The sequence below is a fragment of the Equus asinus genome, chromosome 29 (assembly GCF_041296235.1).
Source record: "Equus asinus isolate D_3611 breed Donkey chromosome 29, EquAss-T2T_v2, whole genome shotgun sequence".
In the NCBI taxonomy this organism is placed as follows: Eukaryota; Metazoa; Chordata; class Mammalia; order Perissodactyla; family Equidae; genus Equus; species Equus asinus.
In genome coordinates this window covers 41375854-41403361 of record NC_091818.1, presented here as the reverse complement: position 1 = coordinate 41403361, position 27508 = coordinate 41375854, and the positions used below count along the sequence as shown (strand labels likewise).

The following is a 27508-nucleotide window of genomic DNA, read 5'->3' as shown; positions in this document are numbered from 1 at the left end:
TTACCAGTTTGTGTCACTATGGGATCCTAGGGCATTGTAGGCAACTACAACAACATCTTTGGACGTTCAGAATTCCAGGCGTTTCCTCTGGTTGGGGTAATGGTTACATTTCACCTATAAGTTGCCAAGACTAAAAGGTTGCAGAACATGTGAGCCAATAACATGTAAATTTGAAAAGTACTTTGGAGGCGTATCTAACATTGCATTAATATATATACTATATATTTCAGATTGGTACTTTTTCACATGCACATTCTGAAACACCTTCAAATGCTATTGGTTTTGAGAAATGATGTCAATTCTATTCTTACACTTTTATTAGTTTTTAAAATCACTAAGGACCCCTACAAGCTGGTCATGGCCTCTAAATGCCATTTCCTATGGAAAGAAACCAAGATTCCTTAGAAAAATGAATCCAGGTCTGGGCAAAAAAGCTACAAACTGAGCCTGAACATCTTATGCTCTAGAAAGTAAAGAAAGTAGGAAAGACAAGGAGGCATGTCAAAGGACTCAAGAGCTCAATAGAAGAGGCAATAACATGGTGACAATTTGATCATCGATAAGAATAGTAACGATATTGGATGGGAAAATGTCGTATTTGCTAAAATTCATGAATTTACAATGACGTATATATGTGATCAATTCTTTAGATGGAATCTCTCATTTACAGGGGTACAAAAGACAGAGTAAGTTTGAATTGTATCACAGCGATCAGTCAGTAAATTCAGTTGTGTGGGAAAAAAGGTTAACTTTCTTTCACAAATAAATTACAGGAGAGAGATAAGAAGCAGAAAGAGAAGGAGGATGAGAGAAAAAAGAATGGAGCATATTTTAATGTACTTCAAATTCTTTTCTTTTCTTTTCTTTTTTTTTTTTTGTTGAGGAAGATTAGCCCTGAGCTAACTACTGCCAGTCCTCCTCTTTTTTGCTGAGGAAGCCTGGCCCTGAGCTAACATCCATGCCCATCTTCCTCTACTTTATATGTGGGACACCTGCCACAGCATAGCGTGCCAAGTAGTGCCATGTCTGCACCCAGGATCTGAACCCGTGAACCCTGGGCCGCCGAGAAGCAGAATGTGCGAACTTAACCGCTGCACCATCAGGCCGGCACCCCATGAATTATTTTCTACAAACAGATTACTAGAAGTGAAATAACTAAGATAAAGAATATAAATATTAGAATGAGCTCTTGCATAACTTTCAAATTGTTTTACAAAAGAGCTAAACACCTCTACAATGTCACAATCTTTGAAAATTGGTATAATTCAGTGTTCTTTTAAAAACTATTTATTTCATTATGATTTCTCCATGTCCTCATGTTCCACTCCTTTGTTTTTCCTCCTACCTCTCTGTAAATGCTCTTGTGAGATTTCCATGAGCTCAATGTCTTTAAACACAGTAACTCTTTCCATCTCTATTTGCATTGGCTGCTCCTCAGCAGGATCCACACTATAGCTCACACAAACATTTTTGTCCTTCTTCTTTGGCTTTCCTGATTCCACACTCTCATTTTCTCTCTCTCTGTCTGGAAACTACTCTTCTGTCTCCTAACCAGTGCCTCTTTCCCTCATCCTTAAATATGGACTTTCCTGCCTTCTTCTTGTTCATTGTATGAACTTTCCCAGGAAAGTGAATCCACTTCTGTGAGGTTAATTACCATCCAAAGAGCAATAACTTCAAAATCTGTACCTCTAGCCCTGACTTCCCCCTTGAGCTCCTGATCAGTATTGTCTACAGCCATCTCAGCATCTCCACTTGGATGTCCCATTGGAACCTCAAACCTACCTCTGAAGATTTGAAATAATAGTCTTCTGACACCGCTCAATCTGTTCCTACTCTGACATTTCCTACGGCAATAAAAGGAACTATCATTACCCAGTTGACATCAAGCCAGAAACTTGGGGAGAGTTACATAAGGAAGACGGAGTGAAAAGCTCAGAAAAAGGAAGCCCAAGTGGGCTCCTTGCTCACCTGGTTGCAGATGGACTTGTAATTGAACCTTGGCTTGATCAGGATCATCTCCAGCTGTTCATGATGGAAATTGGATGCCCCAATGGATTTGGTTAAACTTGCATCTTTATACATCTCTACGGCCTGGGGAGGAGGGAAATGTGTGGTAAACTTTTATATATTTTGGCCCTTTCATTTGAATTTGAAAGTCTTTAAATCTGGAGATCGGTTTTCAGATATATCACAATTTGACGGGATACATCACTTGGATACATAGTTTCCTAATGTCCTTTATTGCTATGCACATATCCTTTATCTCCTTGTTTCTATTACATGCACATCTAGGATGATAAATAGACATGAAGATGCTTTTCAATTCCCCTCCCCGTCCTCTTCCATGTGCCTATTTTGCTGTTAGGCATTTAATAGTCCTTTGACAAATGGTGTCAGAGTCAAGAGGAAAGAGAAACTCTCAGGTTTTCCTAGTAGAAGGTTTGGCTGCTTCCTCTTTCCAGAATGATGAAAAACCTAATGAGATGGTTACACAAGGGTAGGTTTCACTCTCCTTCCATTGTCCACATTTCTGCTAAGTCAGACACAGGTTTTTGTCCTGTTGGCCTGTTTATCTGGCCTGGGGTTGTGCTCTAACTCCAATTGGGTATGCTCTGATGATCCTTTTATAGGGCTTCTAGGCTCAAGCTGATCAGTGAGGCAAAGAAACACCTACTTAGAACCAAAAAAGTTTAAATGAAGTATAGGCCTTAGAAGTCAATCCCTTCAGCTCCTTTCCTCTACATATAGGAACACCGTGCTACAGAGAAGTGCAGCAACATGGTCAAGGGCAGACAACAGATGGGGCAATTTCTTTGACTCCCATCCAGTGATTTCAACATTTTCACCATGCAACTCTTGTGTGTCAGTGACAGTTCTTACCTCCCATGTGTTACAAAAGCCTACTGTATCTAAAACAATTTCCCCACTGATGTCCTTTCACACAAGCTCCTCTCCAGGCTTGATAGCAGATAGGAGATAGGATGAAGAAGTTTTGATTTTTTTTTTTAAGAATGACCTTCCTAGTACCTAAGGATATTGGTTGTAAAACCTCCAAGAGGCTGTGATTTCTAATCAGAGTGTTTGTGCATTAATGTATGTGCCAGTGTGTGTGTGTGTGTGTGTGTGTGTGTGTGTGTTGTGTAAGATAAGACTAATGGAAGACTGGAAGCACCTGAGAGACTAGCAAAGTGTCTCTCCCCCAGTGACTTCCACCCTCCTATCCACACACATCCCTAAACCTCATGAAGAATGAACTCTCCTATGGTTGGAATTGATTTTATTTCCCAGAGACAGGCTAGTTTTGATGACACAATATACCTTTACTATTGAGGAATGTGTTTTAGTTCCAGTTTATGATTACCCAACTCAGAGATAGTGAGGATGCCAGGTGTACTCAATGCATGTTCACTGTGATGAGAGGTTTGATCAGGGAAGCCCAGAGGAGTCCAGATGTGTAATATGGACCATCAAAGGGTACCTCACTCTTGGTTAAGGCTGATAGGTCCATTTGGGAGGGCCATACCCCTAAAGAGGTGGGGATTTCCCACTGTGTCTCTGTAATCTGTTTTAACTCACCTTTCTGGAGGACCATAATCACTAAGAGATTAAAGACAGAAGCATATTGCTTAGATATGTAAGATGGTGTCCTCAACTCTTTCAGGTAGAGGCAGAGAGATCATTGGATTTCAATCTTTCTGAGGGCTATGGTATGAGGATAAAAAGATCTTGATGGGGAAGTGACATAAGTACCAAGGAGAGTCATAAATCATTTGGCAATTCTATCCATCACACTCAAGACTACCTCTGTCAGTAAGAACCCAGAAAACCTAGGCAGAATGAGAGAATAGAGGTGTAACAGCAGTGATGAAATACTCTTGGGCATAACAAGGAAAAGAAAATGCTGATCTTCATAAATTTCACACAGGAATGATGAAGACGTCTATATGGTCCAATCCAAGTTTTTCCAGTCATCTTTCCAGGGATGCTTGAACCAATTCTGGGCAAAAAAAAGTATCCCAAAGCTGAAATGACCAAAAGAAATTTTTTAAAAAGTGGCTTCTTATTTCACATATTTGGGGACCAAATTAAATCTCGTTGTTAAAAGATTGAGAAGTGAGAAACAAACCACTGTGATCATCTAAAAATAAGAAACTCTAGGAATAAATTTATGTGACTTAGTATAAATGAGCTACTTAATGGGAACTGAGGTTGATTTGAGTGAATGTTAATAATACTTAGATGGCCCAGGAAAAGCACCTTAGTTGTTCAAAGATTAGAAAAGTTACCTATGGGTGATGGCCCCTTTCAGTGGTGAAAGTTCTGCATGCATGGTTTTGGTGGCCCTGGTTCATGGGCTTGGATCCTGGGTGTGGACCTACTTCACTCATCTGCCATGTTCTGGAGTCATCTCATACACAAGGTAGAAGAAGATTGGAGCAAACATTAGCTCAGGGCTAGTCTTCCTCAAGAGAAAAAAAAAAAAGAAAACTCACCTCTGGAAGGAGAGTCAAGATATATCAGACCAGAGAACATGGAACTTACTGTCCTACATAATAAATGTCTGAAAACAATTCTTCTGAGAGGCCCACACCCTAAGACCATGTTGTCACTGAATTATACCTACATAGGATCATTCTGTAGAGACCTGAGCTCTCTTGACATTGGAAGCAGAATTTTCCACCTCAGAAAATTTTATATATTTCTGTAAACCCAATGCTGAGTTGAAAAATTATATCCTAGACTGAGTCACTTTTCTGAAAAATATGTCAGCCTCACTTGGATATGTCCAGAGAGAATCTACTGAAAGATAAAAGGAGTGGACTCACTCCATAGTGGCTCAGTCAATCCGTACAACAGATCTAGCCGAAAATTATCATTATTTGTGTTTCACACATGAATGCTGACTGATGTTCAGAGAGGTTGAGCAACTGTGTCCCACCTTTAACACATTTCACAGCAAAGCAAGCCTTTTCTGTTTTCTATCTATCTATAATGGACACCTTAAATGTATTCAAATCAAAACCAAAGTTATTTTTTCAAAATAATATATCTGATCTGACTGATACCTCTTGTCACTAGGCCACAGAACAATGGTGGTGTAGAATATGTCCTCTCTCTTCACAGTACCATCTGTCATTTTCTCTTGAAGGGTTTTGCCAATATCCTCCTCATTTGGATAGACGTATGCCACATCAACGTGGTAGAAACCTACATCAATAGCCAATGTGGTAGCCTCTCTAGCTTTGCTCTTAGGAACTGATAAAATATGAATAAGGAGGGTTGGTAATCCCCTGACTGAGAGACAAAAAATTGGGTTTCCTTCATATCCTTTTCACCAGCTGTTTATTTATGTCTTTTGTTCTCTGTTTGATGGTGTAAGGCTGGATAACAAACCAGTCTTGAGGGGACACAGACTAAACTCTAATGCAATCTCTAATCTTAAATGAATTCATGAAATAGGCTTCACCATAGAACACAGAAAATCAATTTTCAGTCATTAAAGAATTCATTGTAAGGAAGTAACCAAGGAAAAATTTTACACTTAGAGAAAAATTCTAAATATGTAGATACAGATAGATACAGATAGAATATAGATATCAGCATCTATTTTTGGCTTAGAATTGGCAATGTGTCCATAATACTCATCCTCCATCCAACTTCCACTCAACTGGGCTCCCAAAGTCATTCGTGATGGTTTTTTAATCCTTCATTCCCAAGTTGCTCTCACTCAACATTTACGCAACAAGCATTTATTAAGTGCCTCCTGTGTGCCTGACATTTTGCTAGACTCTGAAGCCCTGGGGATTTAACCATTAACAGAAGAAGACTGCTTAAAATTTATAAAAGAAACCATAGGGGGAAGCTCCTTGACTTTGCTCTTGGTTTTCATATTTTGGATTTGACACAAAAAGCAAAGTTAATAAATAAAAAATAAACAGGTGGGATTACATCAAAATAAAAAGCTACTGCACAGCAAAGGAAATCATCAACAAAATTAAATGGCAACTGAAGAAATGGGAGAAAATATTTACAAACTACATGTCTGATAAATGGTTAATATCCTAAACATACAAGGAACCCATAGAACTCAATAGCAAAAAACTAAATAACCCAATTGAAAAATAGACAAAGGAATGAATAGACATTTTTACAAAGAAGATATGCAAATGACCAGTGGGTACTTGAAAAGGTACTCAAAATCCCTAATCATTAGGAAAATGCAAAGCAAAACCACAGGACATATCACCTCATGCCTCTTAGGATGACTATCATGAAAAAGACAAGAGGTAACATGGAATCAACCATAGTTCAGATCAACAAATGAACGAATAAAGAAAATGTACATCTATACAATGAAATATTACTTGGCCGTAAAAGAAGACAAAATCTTACCATTTGCAACAACATTTATGGACCTTGAGGATATTTTGTTAAGCAAAATAAGCAAGACAGAGAAAGACAAACATCGTATTATTTCATCCATATATGAAAAGAAAGCAAACACATGGATAAGGAGAACAGAATAGTGGTTATGAGAGTGGAAGCAGGTAGGGGTGGGGTGAAAGAGCTAAAAGTGCAAACATATACGGTGATGGATCGAAACTAGGCTATTGGTGGTGAACACGATGAAGTCTATACAGAAACTGATATATAATAATGTACACCTGAAATTACACAATGTTATAAACCAATATGACCTTAATAAAATATTTTTGAAAAAGCACAAGAGATAACAAATGCTGAAATGAAAGTGTGGCAAAGGGAACCTTGTGAGCTCTTGGTGGGAATGTACATTGGTGTGGCCACTAAAGAAAACAGCGTAGAGGTTCCCCATGAAATTAAAGATAGAATTACCATATGATCCAGCAATTTCACTTCTAGGTATTTACCTAAAGCAAACAAAATCATTATCTTGAAGAGACCTGTATACTCCCATGTTCATTTCAGCATTGTTCTCAGAAGCTGAAGTGTGAAATCAACCTATGTGTCCGTTGATGGATGAATGGATTAAAAAAAATGGGAACTATATACACAAGAGAATATTATTAAACTTTGAAAAAGAAGGAAAATCTGTCTTTTGCAACAAAATGGATGAAGCTGAAAAGTATTATACTAAGTGAAGTAAGCCAGACAGAGAAAGACAAATATTGTATTGTGGAATCTGAAAAAAAAATTGAGTTCATAGAAACAAAGAGTAGAAAAGTGCTTGCCAGGGGCTAGGAGTTGGTAGAAAAGGAAAGAGGTTGGTAAAATGTTACTAAATTTCAGCTATAGAACAAGGGAAATTTGAGGATCTAATGTATAATGTGGTGACTGTAGTTAATAACAATGCAGTATAATTGAAGTTGGCTAAGAGAATAGAATTTGCATCCTTCCGCCAGAAAACAAAAAAAAGTAAATATAGGAAGTGATGGATGTGCTAAACTAGATAAGAGGAATCTTTTCACAAATATACATGTACTGAATCATCATGTCATAAACTTTAAAGATCTTAGAAATTTTGTGAATTATTCCTGCATAATCCTGAAAAAAATTAAAAATAATGTGTACTGATTGGATTAAAGGAAGAATAATAATTTTTTAAGTAAGCTTATGAGGAAGAATAAATGAGTCTCTAGGGAGTCCATTATCATGCCAGACACAATTGTCACTCTACCTGTATCCACTTGACACTCAGCATATCAGTGTACACTGAGCCAGAGTTCCAACTGCGAGCACCTACGACTATGCATGGGAGATTTCTATTTAATCCAGAGTCTTTGGGAAAGGAACTTGATAATTAGGTAAACAGGATGTACTGTGCACTGAATGCCACTTACCCTCTACACCTGACCACTCCAGTACTTACACAATGGGCCCACGAATGGAATAGTCATGGTGGAAAGGATTAAGAGTATGCATGGAATAGTTGCATGGGCCACTTCTCCCCAAGGCTGTTTGAGATACCACTATTTTGAGATGGGTGACCTCTCAGTTGTAGCAGCAGAGACTGCCATTGAGTCTTGATAAAGTACAATTCCTCAAGGAGACAAGCCAACTCCTAGGTGGTGAGTTGATTATGATAAAATCTCCATCTAACTGGGGATGAAAGCAGCAATTCATCTTTACTGAGACTGATACACTTCTATGTATGACTTTGCCATCTCCCTTCACCATCCCTCAGATGGCATTACAATATAAGGGCAACAGAGATTTGGATTTATCATTATAGGATCCCAGGAAACTGCCAGTTTGTTCTATTCTCTGTATTCCTTTTCTCTTTAACAACAGGAATAAATGTTGGTTATAACGTAGATATAACATGTCCTTTGCCTAAGCTATAATTGTGGATATAATGGATAATTATGTCGTTGTAAACAAACTGGTCCTGTCTGACATTTATTAACTATTTCTCTTTCATGTCATAGCTCTAGCAAGATGGAGTGTATAGGTCTCCAGCATTTATGGGAGCAATAGCTCCCAAGCAACTCCAAAGCAGCTCCTACGTCACTGTGACCAGAGGCTGATTCTTTAAGTGCATTGTGGTCAAATATTTACAAGTATGAACAATACATTTGATGAGAAACACAACTCTGTGTCCACTGTTAATATGTGCCCCCTAAGTCTTCCTCTCTAATACTTCATGCTTGGAGAAACAGTGGCTTCTGACATGACAAAAGGTTTCAATGATGGAAAATTATGTCAACTTTTTGGGCAAATACTTCCAGCCCAGAGAAACAAAAAACCAAGCTGCTATGAATTATTCATGTTACTTGTCCTTTCCTCTTGTGCCCACTGCCCATCACGAGTTTCTAATAAAGAGCAGAGTGGTCTGACTGAGGCAGCAGGTGATTGCAGGAAGGGCTGCCTGAAACTAGACTTTACGCACATATAAGTAATAAGAATAATAATAGTGTACCAAGAAGAGTTGTTGAGGAATTAAAGATAACACATCGAAAGTACTTAGAGGGGCCGGCCCAGTGGCGCAGCGGTTAAGTGCGCGTTTTCCGCTTCTTGGCAGTCCAGGGTTCACCGGTTGGGATCCCGGGTGCGGACACCGCACCGCTTGACACGCCATGCTGTGGTAAGCGTCCCACATATAAAGTAGAGGGAGACGGACACGGATGTTAGCTCAGGGCCAGGCTTCTTGAGCAAAAAAAGAGGAGGACTGGCAGTAGTAGTTAGCTCAGGGCTAATCTTCCTCAAAAAAAAAAAAAGACAACAAACTTAGAATGCACGGTAAGCATTCAATATATGTTAAGTAACTCAAATAATAATAATGATAATGAACTCTCAAAATACCCAGCCTCTGAATCCGCAGAGTCAATGCTTGTCATCCCACTTAGTGCAAAGCGTTTATACATGAGTATGCGTGAAAAAAGTTGTACAAGTAAGCACAATTCAGCAAACTACTGTTTCTATCATATATTTGCCATCTCCACAATGGTATTCACACTTGTGACACACACACACCTCTAGACAGCATCTTTATAGTGTAGAATATGTCTTCTCTCTTCACAGCACATTCTTCAATTTTACTTCAGAGGACCAGTCCAACCTCCTTGTCGTTATCATACAAATGTGTAGAATCGACATGGCAGAACCCAGCGTTTATCGCTAATTGGTGGACTCCATAGGTTTTCTCTTAGGAATCTAGACCAGTAACCGAAAGCAAAAGTTGGATATCTGCATGATTGAGAGATAGCTAAAGCACAACCTTTGACCTTCCCAAGCATCAGCTTTCTTCCTTTCTTAGGTTAGTTCTGCATGTGTGATGATGAACCCATGGCAGGTTGCCTGGGTCTTTCCTGGTAAATAATAAAAGCTTGGCATCCCAGAAACCCCTTCAATCCTGAGCAGTCACTGCTTCATCCTTAGCACTGAAGGTTCCCAAGTCTACCTCTATGTTCAGGGATTTGCTGAAAGAATTCACAGGACTCATCAAATAGTTGTAGTTGTAGATATGGTTTATATTTTGAGAGGTTAATAAGCAAAATTATCAAAGGTAAAAGGTACCGGGAACAAAGTCTCAACAAACAAAGTGATAGCTTCAATGGGTCCTCTAAAGTATAGCCACACAGAAAAGGCTAAAAAAATTGTATATAAACTTAAAAATGTATATTTCAGTTGTACAATGTGACATTTTCATATATGCACACATTGAGGAACAGTTACCACAATGAAGCTAATCTACGTATCCATTCCATCACATAGTCAATTTGTGTTTGTGTGTGAAAAAAATATTTAAGACCCCCACTCAGCCAATCTACAAACATAGTACTTTATTATTAACTAGAGTCGCCATGCTGCACATGAATTGTGCAGAACTTATTCCTTATAACTGAAATTTGTACCCTTAGACCAATATCTCCCCATCTTTTCCCACCTACCCCCAGCCCCTGACCACCACTTCTCTATTTTCTGCTTCTATGCATTTGACTTTTTAGATTCCATGAATAATTAGGAAAATGCAACATTTTTCTTTCTGTGTCTGGACTCTTTCACTAAGAATAACGTTTTCCCGGTTCATCCATGTGGTTGCAAATGGTAGGATCTCCTTTTGTTATAAGGCTCAGTAAAATTCCTTTTTGTTTGTGGAAGTTTAGCCCTGAGCTAACATCTGCTCCAAATATCTTCTTTTTCTTAGGACAACCAGCTCTGAGCTAACATCTGTGCCCATCTTCCTCTATTTTATGTGGGACACCTGCCACAGCATAACTTGACCAGTGATAGGTCTGCACCTGGGATTTGAACTGGCAAACACCAGGCCACTGAAGCAGAACATGCAAAGTTAACCACTGTGCCACTGGGCCGACCCTTAAAATTCCATGTTTTTAAAATGTGTTTCAGAAGCTTTCTTTGTTCAATGATGTTGCAAAGAACTAGGTACTAGCTCTAACTGCCCTCTGCTGGTCATGCTCTTTGCTTAGATATAGAGACATTCAGAGTTTTGCAGAACTGAAGCTTCGGTGGTATCCTTCCTTCCCTCCCCTTCTTCCCACTTTGCACTACAAAGTACACAAGTCCTGTCATCTGTCTCCAAAACATTTCTGACTATTTACTTCCTTTTTATACGTGAGAAACTGAGACTCAAAGTATGAGTACTAGTCCCTTCTCATAAAACTAAAGAGTCTGAGGACAAGAATGGAAGGCAAACTTCTGGCTTTCACTCTAGAAACTTGTCCTCCTTGCTCCCTCTTAAGTCCAAGGTCCAACTCATTTGTCTCAATCAAAAGTACGTTAACAAGGGAGTGACGTCTGTATCATGGTGGAGTGAACTTGCCTGGGACTCTCTCCCTGCCAACATACAACAAAAAGGGGAATCCATACTCCAACAGAAGACATCCTAACAACAGACAAACGTTGGAGAGACATGCAGCCACACGACAGAGGGCAGAGAGGCTGGAGCCCCCCTTGGAGGAGCTGGAACAGGTTAAGAGAGAACTTTTCTCCCTCCCCTAAAGACTGTGATTATGATGAGGGAAGGAAGGGGCAGGGGTTGCTCATTTGCAGGATCACCAAGGATTCCCCAGGGCCCCTGCAGCCTAGAGGGAAGCCCTCTAACAGGGTGAAAGCTTTAATGGGAGTGAACTCATCAAGCCAACACGCCAGGAGACCAGATAGCAACAGCTGAATGAGAAAACCCGGAGTGCATGCAGGAGGAAGCACCCCTCCCCACGCCCACCCCACACTGCTCAGGTGCCAGGGATATTGGCTGAAGGTGAAGGGCTCAAAATACGCAGCTCTCGACCCCCACACAGTGGCTATAGGTGGTAACTGCACCAGAATAATATCAGAATGCCTAAGATCCGACCTAACTCTAGCAACATCAGACACTACATCAAATATCTATGCCAGAGAGAAAACAACAAGCACCCAGAATTCAGTCCTGAGGACACAGAAATATGTAATCTAAATGACAAAGAATTCAAAATAACTATCAAATATAATGGGCCATGGGCACTGTGCCTTCTATGTCAAGTGAGTAAGTCGGCCCTGCATGGAAGCTCACCAAACACAAAAACTTGGGGCAGAAAAGTAGTGAATTCCCCATGATGGAAATTTTGGTGATCTGTCCTGGGTCCTGCTCATGTTTCTGTTGGTTCATAGACTGAGTCCTGGAGGCACCTCTGCTCTGACTACAACAGAAAGCTCCTATTTTACTCCCACCTGGGCAACCAGGCCTGTCCTCCTGATTTAGAGAAGCTTAGTTCCTGTGCTCCCCTGCAAGCTACAGAAACAACCCATGAAAAACAATCTACAGGTCACTTACAAGATAATTTAGTGTATCTTAAATTTCTGTTGAAGCCATCAATTGCCTTCATGTCTTCTGGAGTCAATTCAAAGTGAAAAATCTGAAATGAAGGAGAGGATCACATTAGACTTTCCCCCAAGGCAACTGGCTTCTACCTGGGAACTTGATGGCCTTCCAGCCAGATAAAGGCAAGGAGAGGGTCCAGGGAAACCTTCCCTGTCATCAGCTTCCAGGTGTCCTGGCCTGAGAACTATTCTGTCTGTGTTCTCCACCCTTCCTTCCCCACTCCCTCTGCTTCTCGCTCCATGTCATAAAAGAAATGCTCGAAACTCATAAATCTCAAATATTTCCAAATGATTTGCTTGCAACAGAAAAGAAAAGCACCTTCTTTTTACAAACGAAGGGACAGTTGGACAATCTGGACAGAATACCTGCTGACCGGACTCAACTTTAGTCATGTTTTTCCTTCCCCACAACGCTCTAAAATTTGACAGCCTTGCACTTAAGAGCAAATCCCTGTGAAGGCTTTTCCAATAATATCTCACCTCTTGGAGAAAGCATTCCCTCATCAACAGTCCAACCACATTACCCGCTCATGCCAACACCCAAACACTACTGTCTCTCTAGGGGTACTTATAAAAATGTTTAATCTTTCTATAAAAGAAAACTCTTTCTCATTGATCTTTGCAACACTTACAGATCTTACATTGAGAGAGCTCTCCCTTTTGAATAAAATCTGTCTTATTAGAGTTCGTATTTGTTTTTATTTGATGATGCATAACCCCTAATGAAGAGTCCATTAATAACAAACTAGACAGATCTTTGGTAAGAAACAGGAAAGCAGGAAGCTCATTATTTCATCTCAGGCACAACTTCATGGAAAACTCAGGGCCTTGTCTTTCCATCTGTCAGTCTATCTATCTATATGTCATCCACCTATCCACCTGTCATTCATCTTAAAAAATATACTCCAGAAATGATGTGTTTATCATGAGGATATGTATTAATATGTTAGGTTGAATTGAAAATTAAACTGGGAATTTTTTCCGATGGGTTTAGCATTGAGATTTAGATTTTTGTATTCTGTATTTTCATAAATTGGATGAACTATGTCTACAGCTTCAAAGTTTAAGGGAAAATCCATCATAAAAATATACTCCAAATGTCCTCTTTTGCAAATATTAAACTTGTAATGAAATTTTTAGCTGTTACTTTAAAATGGGTTAGAGCTTAAGTAGTTTTTCACAATTCTCATGGGGTTTACAACAAAATAAATTGGAGACTGCTAATTGATATAAGGGACCAGGGGATGTACAACGGAGAATTTAGGAGAAAACATCACTTGTTCATTTGTTAATTTGGTCCATCTGTCTGCTTACATATCTAGCTTTCTACTTGCCAGGAGGTCTTGGGAAAATGTGCTTACAGATGACATAGCAGGAGTAACTACATTCAGGGTCTCACTGTCTACAAAGCATAGTGACACGTAAACAAATAATTTTAGTTTAATAAAGAAAAGCTCACTAACAGAGCCATGCCAATTGCCATGGTGGCCAACAACTATACTAGGGTTTCTTGATGGTTTAAGAAAGGAGCTAATGCTATTTGATTTGATACTGACATACAAATACTGGATAATAAGTTAGAGAAGGGGAAGAAAAGGAAGCAGGGTTTTAAAAGTTCTGCAGCATTGGACTCCTACAACTGATGAAAAAGCAGAGATGAAATGCACTCAGTGTCGAACAAAAAGGAAGCTGCAAAGTCAGGCCTAGAGGCCATAAAACTTAGTACTCTGAGGCCAGTGCCCTGCCTTCCTACTCTTCCAAGCTTCCCCCATAGCACATAGGGAGAGATGCATGGGAATGAATGAACATGTGTGGGTGCTAAAAGGCAAGAGAGATGGCCCCAGACATAGCACCCATTCCTCACTCTGGAGAGATTGTCCAGCCTGTACCTGGAAATTCCCTTTGATTCTCCTCTCATTGAAGCCCTTGGCCTGGTCCAACACCCATGCTGCAGCTCTTACTGCAGGCCAACCTGGCCTGGATTTTAACTGTGTTTCATGGCAATCACATTCAAGATTAGAGCCTCCAAGAGATATGGACTGTCCTTTTCCACCCTGAAAACAAAAACAAAAAAACATATATGTGAATGGTGTAGGACTGAAAATCTAGACTAAATTTTTCCCCAAGTTCCCCAGATAACTGAGCAAAATAGGCACTTTACAATATGATTTAAAAAGAGTCTCATGAGTACTTTCAGAGATTCACTGAAAATTGTGCAAAACTGGGAACAACTATATTTCCATTGACAGGTGACTGGAGAAACAACTTGTATTTATGTCCACACAATGGAATATTACTCAGCACTGAAAAAGGATTGAACTAGATATTTGTGACAATGCAGATGAATTTCACAGATGTTATGCTGAGCCAAAGAAGCTGGACACAAAAGAGTATACACTCTATGACTCCTTTTACATGTGAAATACTAGAACATACAAACTAATCTAAGTGGAAACAATAGATCAGAAATGTGATTGCCTTGGGTTGAGGAAGAACTGTCTGGAAAGAAACAAAATCTTTGTTGGAGATAGAAAGTTTCTGTTTCATGATAGGGGTCAGGTTATACAATGTAGCCATTTGTTAAAATTAGACAGCTAAAATTTATCCATGACAAGCTGTGTAAATTTTACCATTAAATCACTTTTAAAAATACTATTTAGAGTGGAGTTTGGAGTAGGTGAATGTATAATGGAAACAGAAGGAAAGAATGTTGGTGATAATGGAAGTCCAACAATGGTACCTTGGAATTCACTACACTATTTTTTTTTTTATTTAGGTAACATGGGTCTGTAACATTATATGAATTTCAGTTGTACATACTATGTTTTGATTTCTGTGTAGACTACATCATGTTCACCACCCAAAGACTAACTACCATCCATCATGATACACATGTTCCCTGTCATCACTTACACTCTCCTCCTTCCCCACTTCCCCTCTGATAACTACCAATCTAATCTCTATATCAATATGTTGGTTTGTTGTTGTTGTTGTTGTTTTTATCTTCTACTTATGAGTGAGATCATATGGTATTCGACTTTCTCCTTCTCTATCCGACTTATTTTGGTTATCCTAATATCCTCAAGGTACATCCAGGTTGTTGCAAATGGCAAGATTTCATCTTTTTCATGGCTGAGTACTATTCCATTGTGTGTATGTACTACTTCTTCTTTATCCCTTTGTCACTATTGTGTTCACTTTTTTGTTTGGACCTTTCTATAATAAGGCGTTAAAACTAAACTTGACAAAAAAATCTTTCTTCATCACTAGAGTTGCTAACATAGGTTAACTCCAATGTCCTCAGTACCAGTTTGGGTCTCGATGGGACCCCATAGAACTGTAGGCAACAACAACAATGTCCTTGGACTTGCAGAACTCCAGCAGTTTGCTCTGGTTGAGGAAAGGGTGACATTCCACCCGTAAGATGAAAGACCCAAAGGTGTCAGAATCCATGATGCAATAACATGTCCATTTGATAAGTCCTTGGAAGGAATATCTAACACTACATTAATATATACTATAGGTTTCAGATTGGTACTTTTTCCCATGCACCTTCTAAAATAGCTTCAAACATTGTTGGTTTTCAGAAGTAATCAAACAATTATCTTTTATATTTTTATTAAAATATAAAATATATATTTATCTATTAAAGATTTGTACAACCAGGTTTTGGCCTTTAAATCTTATTTCCTACTGGGAGAAACTTAGATTACTTAGTTTGGAAGAAACCAAGAAATCCAACCAAATTTTGGAAGACTAGTTAGAAAAATGGCGGATTCCAGGTCTGGGCAAAAAGCTACAAACCGAACCTAGAACATCTTACTCTCTAGAAAATGAAGAAGACAGGAGAGACACGTCAAAGAACTCAGAGCCCACTTGAGGATGCAGTAAAATGGTGACAATTGGATCACCAACAAGAAAGATAATTACACTGGATAGGAAAACATCATATTTGTTAAAAATCTTGAATGCACAATGACGTGCCTATGTTATCAATTCCTTAGATGTATTATCCAGTTAGAGGAGTATAGAAGACAGTATCACATCAAATTGTATCACTCAGTAACAACAATTGTGTGGAAAAGTTAAAGGAGAAAGTCTGTGTTTCTTTCACAAATAAACTGGAGACAAAGAGAAAATGAAGAAGTAAAAGGAGGGGAAAAGGGAGGGACTTATTTTACATATCTTGAATTATGTTCTGCAAATAGATTCCTAGAAATGAAATAACTAAGACAAAGAGTAGAAATATTTTAATGGTCTCTTGCATAATTTTCAAATTGATTCACTAAAAAGCTATATAGCTTTACAATATCACAGTGTTTAAAAATTGACAGCATTGGATTTTAGTTTTAAAAATTATTTCTTTAAATTATGATTTCCCATTTCCTCACTTTCCACTCTTTCGGATTTTTTTCCTGACTTTTTCTCTAACTTCCCTGTAACTGCTTCAGCAAGGTTTCTATAAACTCTATGTCATGAAATCCAATGTTTCCATTATTATTTGGATTGTTCCTCAGTAGGATCCACCCCATGGCTCATGCAAACATTTTCTTCCCTCTTCTTTGGCTTTCAAGACCCCACATTTCCCTCAATTTCTCTCTCCCTGTCTGGAAACTCCTCTGCAATTTCCTAACCAGTGCCTCTTTACCTGATCTTAAAATGTTGATTTTTCTGCCCTCTTCCTGTCAATTCTATTACTTTCCCATGAGAGCAAATTCACTTCTGTGAGTTTAATTACCACCCGTAAGGCAATGATTCCAAAATCTGTACCTCTAGGCCTGACCACTCTGCTGAGCTCCAGACCACTATTGCCATCTGCCAACTCAGCATCTCTACTTGAATGTCTCATAGGAACCTCAAAACCAGCTCAGAAGAATTGAAGAAAAATAGGGTGGAGGTGCCTCAAGAAATTAGAGCTAGAATTACCATATGATGCAGCAATTCCACTTCTTAGTATTTTTATAGAGGAAGTAAAATCATCTCAAAGAGATGTCTGTACTCCCGTGTTCATTTCAGCAGTATTCTCAATAGTCAAAGTATGAAAACGACCTCTGTCTCCATTGATCTGTGAATGGATAAGGAATACGTGGTATATACATATATATACAACGAAATATTATTCAGCTTTGAACAAGAAGGAAAGCTTGTCATTTGCAACAATATAGATGAAACTGGAGGATATTCTACTAAGTGAAATAAGACAGAAAGAGAAAAAAAATACTGCATGGTGGAATCTGAAAAAAAATTTCCAGGTCATAGAAATAGAAAGTAGAAAAGTATTTGCCAGGGGCTACGTGTTGGGGGAAAAGAGGAGAGGTTGGTAAAGTGGTACAAAGTTTCAGCTACAAAAGAGATAATGTTTGAGGACTAGCGTATAAGATGGCAACTAGAGCTGAGAACACCGTATTGTATAATTGAAGTTTCCTAAGAGAATAGAATTTAAATGTCCTAACCAGAAAAAAAAGGTAAAAACATGAAGAGATGGATGTGTTAAACTTCATGAGGGGAATCTTTTCACAGTGTATACATGTATCAAATCATCATTTCATACACTTTAATCATCTTAGAATTTTATTTGTCAATATTACCTCAATAAAGCTGTATATTAAAAAAAAAATAAGTTTACCGATTAGATTAAAGGGAGAATAATAACTAATTTGCAGGGAGGTTGTGAGGAGGATTAAATGAGAAATGCACTATATGGAGTCCATTACTGTAACAGACACAGTCATCACTCTACCTATGTGTGCTTGGTACTCAACATATCCGTGTACACTGACCCAGACTTCCAAGTGTGAGCACCCATGACTCTGCCTAGGGTTTTTCTATGACCATCACAGTCTTCAGGAGAGACTCTTGATAATTAAGTAAAGAGAAGGTCTTTTCCACTGGACACCACATAGCCTCTATACCTGACCACTCCAGTACTTACACATTCAGCTCGTGAATGGAATAGCCATGGTGGAAGAGATTAAGGCAATGCATGGACCAACTACATGGGCTATTTCACCAAGGATGTTTGACCTACCACTATTTTGAGATGGGTGACCTGTCAGCAGCAGCAGAGACTGACACTGAGTCTTGGTAAAGGACCATTCCTCAATGATACATGCCAGACCCTGGGTGGCAAGTTGATTGTATTAAACTCTCCATCTAACTGGGGACAGAAGCAGCAATTCATCTTTACTGAGACTGATAAATTTTGTGTAAACGTTTGCCATCTCTTTTCACAGTCCCTCACACAGCATTACCATGTAAGGGCTACAGAGAGTTGAATTTATCATTAAAAGAACCCATGTAACATGGTCTATTTGTTCTATTCTCTGTAGTCCTTTTCTGTCTTTAACAACGGTAATAAAAATAGGATACAACATAGGTAAAACATACTCTACACTTAAGCTATCATGGTGGATACCATGGATAATTATGTCATTGCAAACAAACTGGCCCTCTCTGAGAGCTAGTAGCTATTGCTGTTTCATGTCATAGCTCTGCCAAGGTGGAGCATATTGGTTTCCATCATTTATGGGGCAATCCTTTCCAATTAACGCCAGAGCTGCCCCTACCTCACCGTTTCCAGATGTTGACACTTTAAGTACATTGCAGTTGACCATGTAAATGTATGAAAAATACATTTGATGAGAAGCACAATTCTGTCTCCATTGTTATTTTATGCCTCCTATGTCTTCCTTTCTAACACCTAACACTCGGAATAATAGTGGCTTTTGATATGACAAAAAGTTTCAATGATGGAAATCTTTGGTAAATTGCTTGGCAAATTCTTCTGGCCCTGAGAAACCTACAGCAAAGCTGCTACAAAGTAGCCACATTACTTGTCCTCTCCTCCTGTGCCCACTGCCCATCAGGAGTTTCTAGAACAAAGCAGAGTGGCTCTGACTGAGTCAGCAGATGAGTGCAGGAAGGGCAGCCTGAGCTTATATTTTCCATGTGTAAGAAAAAAGAATAATAATAGTTTACCTAGCAAAGTTGTTTAGAAACTAACAATATTGCATGGAAGTTACTTAAAATACATGATAGGCATACAGTATATGTTAAATAACCAGCTAATAGTGATGACAATCCACTCACAAGATACCCACTCAAGACCATCCCCAGGTTCAATGATTTGCAGAAAGAACTCACAGGACTCAGTATATAGTTATGGTAATGGATACAATTTGTTTTGTGAGAGGTTACTAAGAAAATCAACAGAGGCAAAAGGTACATGTAACAATGTCTCAAGAAACAAGGTGAAAGCTTGGAAGTATCTCCTACCAGTGTGGTCACAAAGAACACAATAAAAATTCTATATCAATTTAAAAAGTGTATATTTAAGATGCACAATGTGATGTTTTCCTATACATATACATTGTGAAATGATTACCACAATTAAGCTAATTAACATATCCGTTACATCACATAATTAACCTTTTACTTTGTGTGGTGAGAACACTTAAAACCTAGTCCCTTAGCAAATCTCAAGAATATAATACACTTTTATTAACTATAGTCATCATGCTGTACACTATTTCTCCGGAACTTATTCATCTTATAACTGAAAGTTTGTACCCCTGACCAGCATCTCCCCATTTTGCACACTACCCCCTCCCCCAGGCCCTGGTCACCACTCCACTACTCTCTGCTTCTATGAGTTTGACTTTTTTATATTACATACGTAAGTGGGATCATGCAGTATTTGTCTTTCTGTGCCTGGCTTCTTTCACTTAACATATGTCCTCCAGCTTCCTCCATGTGGTTGCAAATGACAGCATTTCCTACTTTTTTAAGGCTGAACAATATTCCATTTTAGTTTTTCAGTATTTGAAAAGCTTTACTTTTTCAATGATAATGCTTGGAACTAGATATTTGGTATGACTGAACTTTGCTGGTCCTGATCTTTTCTCAAGTTTAGGGGTTCTTCAGAGGTTTACAGCAGTTGAAGCTTCAGTGGTATCCTTGACACTTCTCTGCCTTTCAGTCCGCTTTCCACTATGAAGTAAACAAGTCCTATCGTCTATCTCCTAAGCACTTCTTTGCAAATTTCCTTCTGTTTTATAAATAAGAAAGTGAGACTCAAAGTTTAAGTACCACTCCCTTGTCATACAACTAAATAGCCTAAAGACAATATTGGAAGCTGTTAGGCCACAGGCCCAGCTGGGCTAGTGTGGTGCAATATCATGCCAAGAGACCAAAGAAACAACCCAGAGACTGTGAATGACACATATAGGTTTATTGGGCCCTACTTATGGGTGAGTGTCCAGTGGCAGCTGGCTGGATGGAAGTGTGCATCCGCCCACAACTGCCCCCAAGAGAAGCTTGCTTAAGTAAGCAGAGGAACAAAGGCTGCATGCTTGCCAAAGGGCTGTCCCTGGTACGACCAATGTTCCCAGGAACAGTAGCTCACGTGGAGGGGCTCTGTGTTCCCATAAGACTCGATGTTCTTCTCGCAGGATAAGGGAGGATCAAGGCTAGCCAGGCCCAGATCATTACAAATCCCAGCAGCTGGGCAGCCTGCCCAGGAGGGAATCAGAAGGACACATGGTTACAATGGGCCTGGGGGTTTCTGCTGAGCAAGCAAGGCCCAGGCCCTCCAGAAGCCAAACTCCTGGTTTCCAGTCTGGTGACTTGTCACTTGACTCCCTCTTATGTCTAAGGTCCACCCTACCTACTTGCTTCAATCAAAATACATCAACACAGGCCAAATATTGAAACCAAGTCCTGGAAGATTGTATCTTATTCACGCAAATGCTATTATATTTTCCATTCAGAATAAATTTTCAAGCAGTAAGTACAAGGAAAACTATAGGTGGAGTATTTATTGCCTGGCACTCAGCAGGCCACCCCATAGCATAACAGCAACTCTCTACCATCAATTGACACTCACTTCATCTCCTTGACCTTCACTGCAAATATCTCTCTGGATAATGTCTTTTTAGTGGGAGGAAAGACTTCTAGAATTCCAAATACATAGATAAGCCAATCCCATGCAATCACCCTCAATGCAAGTCAGCTGATAGTCGGTGTTCTTGACTGCTGGGTTTCATCTCTTTTGCCAACCTGGGAAACAGAACCTGGAGGAAAACTCAGAAAAAGCCACAGGTGACCACACAATCAGATCCCAGTGCAAAATGAACACTGACTACTTTGTCTCTTGGTATAAGGAATGGTTCTACCCTGGTTACAAGAACAAAGTGAGCCTCCCAAAGCCACAGAAGAACTCAATGCCTTGACAACCCAGTTCAGTGTCCACTCATGCTAGGTCTATTTTCTTCGGAATCCTAAATCTCAAGACCACTATTGTTACCTATTCAGGTGCATAGGTGCCAAATCCTAGTACAGTAAAGAAATGGCCATCATTTATTCACACATGCCAACATTTGGGATCCACTGCCTTTTGCTCCTCTGTGTAAGCAGACTTTGTTTAATTCATCTGCTTTCTCAGGTTGTGAGAATAACAGGAAAATAGCACCCACGTCCTTTGTCCATCTGCTAGAAATTGGAGGAGGAGCAAGGTTAAAGCAGTGAGCCATGGAGTCTGAAGAGAAATGGAACCAGTTAACTTGTTTGTATGTTTTTTATCAAAGACCTTCACGAGTTATTATATAGTTTTAAAGAAATAATTAATTTCTTGTACAAGAAAATTTTTATTTATGATCCACAAACATTAGTAAATTGTTACAAAATATTTGCTGAACAATTATTAAACAGATGTTAGACTAGAAACCTCCAGATGCCAATCTCTTCTTTGTTTTTGCCATGGTGAAGCCCCTTCTTGATCGTACATCATTTGACACAATTAACTGTGTTACACCACACACACACATGCAGTGTATGGTTCAATATTAAAATTATTTCTGTTTTCTCTGCTCCTTCACAGACCTGAATCGTGGTCAGTTTTTGATGATTTGGGAAGTGATAGGAGTTGTTCTTCTAATTATTATCTGAAAAGAAAGAAATATCAAATTTTCTGTCTCCCTATTTTGTATAGAATAACATTGTAGGCTGAATAAATTTGCTCTTATTTAGCAATATTGATAAGTGGGTTTCCAACATTAAACATAGACTAGAAGATATTTTAGGACTGCCTTATAAGTAATGAATATCATTTAAGTATTTGCAAAAGTTAGAACAGAATAGTATTAGGTATAATGTCTAATAGAATAGCTAGAATTTCCGATTACAAGTTTAACAGAGATGAAGAAATAAGTTCAGTTTCCTGAACTACAACCTCTGATAGAGAACAGATGTGGCCTTGTGGGAGCTAGTGGTAAGCTACTCTACCATGCTTGTTGTCAGTGCCAAGGTTAGAGACAGATGGTCTGCACCAATTAAGCAAAGCATTCCCACCCACCCCACACAGCCCAGGGCTACAGAACCCTGTTCTGAATTGCTAAGATTGGGACCTCATCCCAACCAGTGCTTCATTCCTGTGTTTATTCAGGACATAACTCAGAATACAATGTGACTGGGACAAAGTTTAGAAGGGACTGCTCAGACAATAGCCCATTGCATCAGGGATGATAAATTCCTTAGAAAGAGAGAAGCACCTGATTGTTCTTTTAAGGGTAACATAATCTTGACCTTACTATCTTATCCACTTCTCAGAACACTCTCCTCATGGACTTTACAATGTTTATACACTTAACGAAGTTTATAATTCCTTCCCAGGGTATGTCGACACCATTCTTGTTCCTGAGAACAACTCCAGGTGCTCAGTGTTTTGATGTCCTCAACTCCTGAGAGTTTCTACTTATACCTACACTATATCAGGTAACTACTCTCATGATTACTTCTTAGAACTGCTTCAACTCCAAAATCTTAACTTTAAGACATTCTGCCCCAATCAATTCTTCTACACTGTGTTTTCTACAACACCTTAATCCATCAAGTTATTGATTCATCAAGAATTGTAATCACTGAGACTTTTTTCTACTTTTCATCCTTTCAGTTCCCAAAGAAGTTTCCATATTCAGATTATGTGATGTATTAAGTCGAAGTTAAAGCAGACTCCACTCATTCTCGCTACGTTTTTCCTTTAAACGGATTTGCTGCTGGATGAGGCCTCCTGGCTATTTCACCTCTTAGATTGTATTTGTACCAATCATACAGGGTGAGAGCCAAGATATGGGTAACCCAAGTGGGAGGAGAAAATGCACCAACACCTGCCAAATGCAGACTACTTACATTGGTTTCCCTTGAAATAAAAATTATGCTTTTTCAATTTTCCAGGCCGTGTCATAAGACGATTACTAGCTAACCATGAATAAGTAAAAATATGCACTTCAGATAGGTCTCTCTTCAGGGCATCTTAAGAGGGTTAAATGGACAGCTTCCAAACCTGCCAACTGAGCAGAGACCTCTGTCCCATCCTGGTCAGGGATGTGCTGGAGGTGAGTGGAATTCCACCACTGGACAGTGAACTCCATTCTGTGTAGTGATGTCACTGCCATTGTCCCAAGGAGCTCTTCATTTTGCCAAGGGGCAGGCAGAGGTGTTACCTCCACCTTCACCATGGTCAGCGGAGGGGCTGAGCATGGGGGAAGTCACTCTCCTAGAGTTTGGCCCTGTCCTGAAGGAAATATTGCCATTTAACCAAGGAGTCTCCATGTCTGGGCCCCAGTGCCCATGTGAAGGGTTTCTTCCCCATTGTAGAGAGGAACTTGCGTTCTCAGAGCACTGAATGGGGACTAGGATGACAGTCTTCATGATCTCAGTAGGCTCAAGTATTTGTATTCTAATGAGTCTCCACAAGGCACCTCGTGGCAGCCATTTTGTCCCCAAAACCACGGGTGGGCCTTGGGCCATGCTTGGTCCATAAACTCCAGGTGGAATAGTGGTGGTAACCAGGGCCTCACTGGACAGTTGGAACCCAGGACCAGGGTCTTGTCCTGCTAGACAGCTTATACGTGATAATACCAAGGTGTCTGGTGCAGTCCCCCCATTGGAAGGAAGCAGACTCTCTAGCAACTTGACAAATTTGTGTGGTAAAATTGAAAAGAAGGATATGCATTGTCTCTGAAGGTAAACAAATCCAAGAGCTATTGGGCCTCTTTTCAGGTTCAAGGTGGCCTAAGCCACAAAATTTCCTTGGTGGTGTCAGGAATTGTTCACCCTTCAGAGGACCATATAACGCTAACCAAGTTATCTGACGAATTTGGCAGGCCCTTGAAATTTGTGAGAGGTAATGGCCCAGACTCTTTTATGTAAACAACTTGTGAGATACGTAAGATCTTGGCCATCTGTTCTATAGCAAAGCCCCACAAAAAGATACCGTCCATGTAAACCCAAAATGTGGTATTATTTAACTGTTTCAGTCCAGGTGGCAGAGGTTGTATGACATGGTAGGGCTACTGAGGTACCCATGGGAGGCTGGGAGAATGTCAATTAAAAGCCTTCAAATAGGAGGGCAAACTGGACATTGGTATAGAGTAAAACATAGTAGCCAAATCTTTGCCAGCAAGGTAGTCAGCTGGAGTCCTTTGGACGTCTTTGGTGAGTTCAGTAATATTTGGCAGGATAATCACATGTAAGTCTCAATAGTCAGCTGTGAGTCATCACTCAGTTTTATTTGCCTTTAAAACTGGCCATAAGAGGCTAGTACATAGGGAACTATTATTTGAATTATATCATTTCCAGCAAAGAGATATTTAATAATGGGGCATAGTTCCTCCACACCTTGTCTCACATGATGTTGTAGTGTTCAACGACTTTTCCTGGTGGAAGCAATTCCACAAGTACCATTTTGTGTGTCCTAACAGCAATGCCAGTGATTTGATCTTATTCCACGTTAGAACATGACACGTGAAAGTTTCCATGGGTTCTGAGGGGAAGACAAATTGACCCATGAAAACAAAAAACAAAAAGCAACAGAGCCTGTGGACTGTGATTATCTTCTGGTCAGAACAAGAGAGCCAGCAAATGAAGGAGTGAGGGAGTCTACAGTTGTCTTCCCATATATTTCTGTGGATGGGAAAGTTCCTGAAAGAAAAATTTTAAGCCTAAAGTGGCTAAATCATGGAAGTGGCTGGTTAAATCTGAATTGGCCTGATTTAGCTTTCTACTATGGAGCAGATGTGGAGGCTCATGAAGGAGGGTCAGAAAGAAGAAGGCACAAAGGGCAGTAGCCGTGCATAAAAATGAGTGGGAGTGAAGCCTATTAGAAGTTATATAAAGAGTGAAGCCTAAATATTTGTAAATGTGGCTTAAAATTGAATTCAAATACCAAAAAACTACAGAGGCAACATCATTTTTACGGGGAAAATAGCACTGATTAATCTCTTTTACATGGAATTCATCAGAACACCCTGTCACTGGCTTTGGAAAATAAAGAGAAATCAAGTTGGTTCTAAAGCAATCTCTTAATTAAATAAAAACTCATAGCTGTTGTGTTTAGTCTCCTGGTTATTGCATGTATTGAGGTTTCCCTTTTTTAATTCTCCATCCATCTTTTCTTACTTACTTTGATTCCTCCACCTTTCTCAAGGATTATCTTTCCATATATTTCATGGTGGAAGATTTCCTTGTTTGCTTTGTTATTTTTGATTTGAGAAACCGTATTCTTTCCGCCTGTCTTGGGGTTTTGTGGTAAATGTGGTGGTTCGAGGTTTTAGGTTAGGGTTCAGGATGATTGCACTCTGTCTTCTCAGTGTCAAGTTTCCTGACATTGATGCCAAATAGACCAATATTGTTATAATTCTTTGGCCTTTTACTTGGTGTTTCTTAGCTGAATCTCTGTAAGGCATTCCATGATTTCTTAATGCCTTCCTGTTTGGAAGTGCAACTTCCAAGGGATCTTACTGGCAAGGACTACTTTTGACAGTTTTGATTAACAGAAAGAAGTGCAGAAATTATCACTGAGCTTGAAAATTTGCCCCTTTGGCTCAGTTCTATAACTACAATGCTGTTCTCGCAGTCTATCTTGGGCATAGGTGTCATTCACAGATCACACTGTCTCAAGTTTCATCGCTGAAGCTTCCTATAGGCCCAGGGAATATCTGCACATTACCTTTGTGCTACTGCAAACCTGTGTGTAATGAAATTGTTATTTTGCTGGGCAGATTATGAAATAATTTTGGCATCTCTAAATTCTATAGAGAAATGTCACAGAAAATGTCTAGTCTAGGAGAGCTGCCACAAGTCTGCAGAGAGAAGCAGGTCAACTGACATGAGTGGATGGTCTCTTGAGGTCTGATTCCATTTTCCTTATGAAGGAAACCCTCCCTTGGAAACCAGTTTCCTCGAAACGGCTCCACATGATCTCATGTGATTAAGCCTGGCAACCTGCTCACCTAATTCACTAAGATACAGGCAATTACCAGAGGATGACCTCATTTCCTGTTCCAGTTCACCTTGAAAGACCTCAGAACTATCAGAAACACTGACATCTTGACTACATGTATAACAGATCCTTTAACAACTGTGTCATAAGACAGTCCGAAAATCTGACTCTTAGGAGGTGCTAAAACATTTTTAATTAATGGGAATAAACTGTTAGAAGGAATAAACATTGGAACATACTTTACTTTTTAGAGTAATTTTGGATTTACAGATAAATTGCACATAAAGACCAGAGAGTTCCCGTAGGGTTTTTCCTCCCCCAACTCACCCATCCCTCCCATTTTCAAATTATTATTATTAGCATCTTGCATTACTGAGAGACATTTGTGACAACTGATGGGCCAATGTTGAAACTATCATTCAAATAGATATGTACTGGTATATCTTTCTTTTAAATTTGCAATTCTATAATGGCAAATGATGTTGAACAACTTTTCATATGCTTATTTGCCTTCTGTATATCTTCTTTGGTGAAGTGTCTGTACGGATCCTTTGCTTATTTTTAAATTGGATCATTTGTTTCATTACTCTTGAGTTTTAATAGTTCTTTGTATATTTTTGATACCTATCCTTTATTAGATATAGTTTTTAGTTTGTGTAACTTTGTTCTTCTTATGAGAATGGAAGTCTTGAGTCCCAAGTTCTCTACATTTGAGAGCAGAAACTGGAAGTCTAGCTTTTTCAATATTATTAAAATATGGCTCTCTTTTTGATCAGTTGTGAATTAGTTAGATAATATGCTTTCTTGAACCTTTGTTTCCTCTCCTTATCCTTTTCCTTCCTGGAACAGGCCCAGGAATTTATTTGGCTACCTTTGTCATATACACTCATCTTCCCAGGGGAGCAACTCTTGAAGATTAATTTTAAC

At 39.3% G+C, this 27508-nt stretch overlaps 1 pseudogene; it reads right to left on the bottom strand.

Moving 5' to 3' along the window:
- On the bottom strand, window positions 1–23816 carry LOC106827239 (aldo-keto reductase family 1 member C15-like; annotated as a pseudogene).
- Between the last annotated feature and the right edge of the window lie 3692 nt (window positions 23817–27508).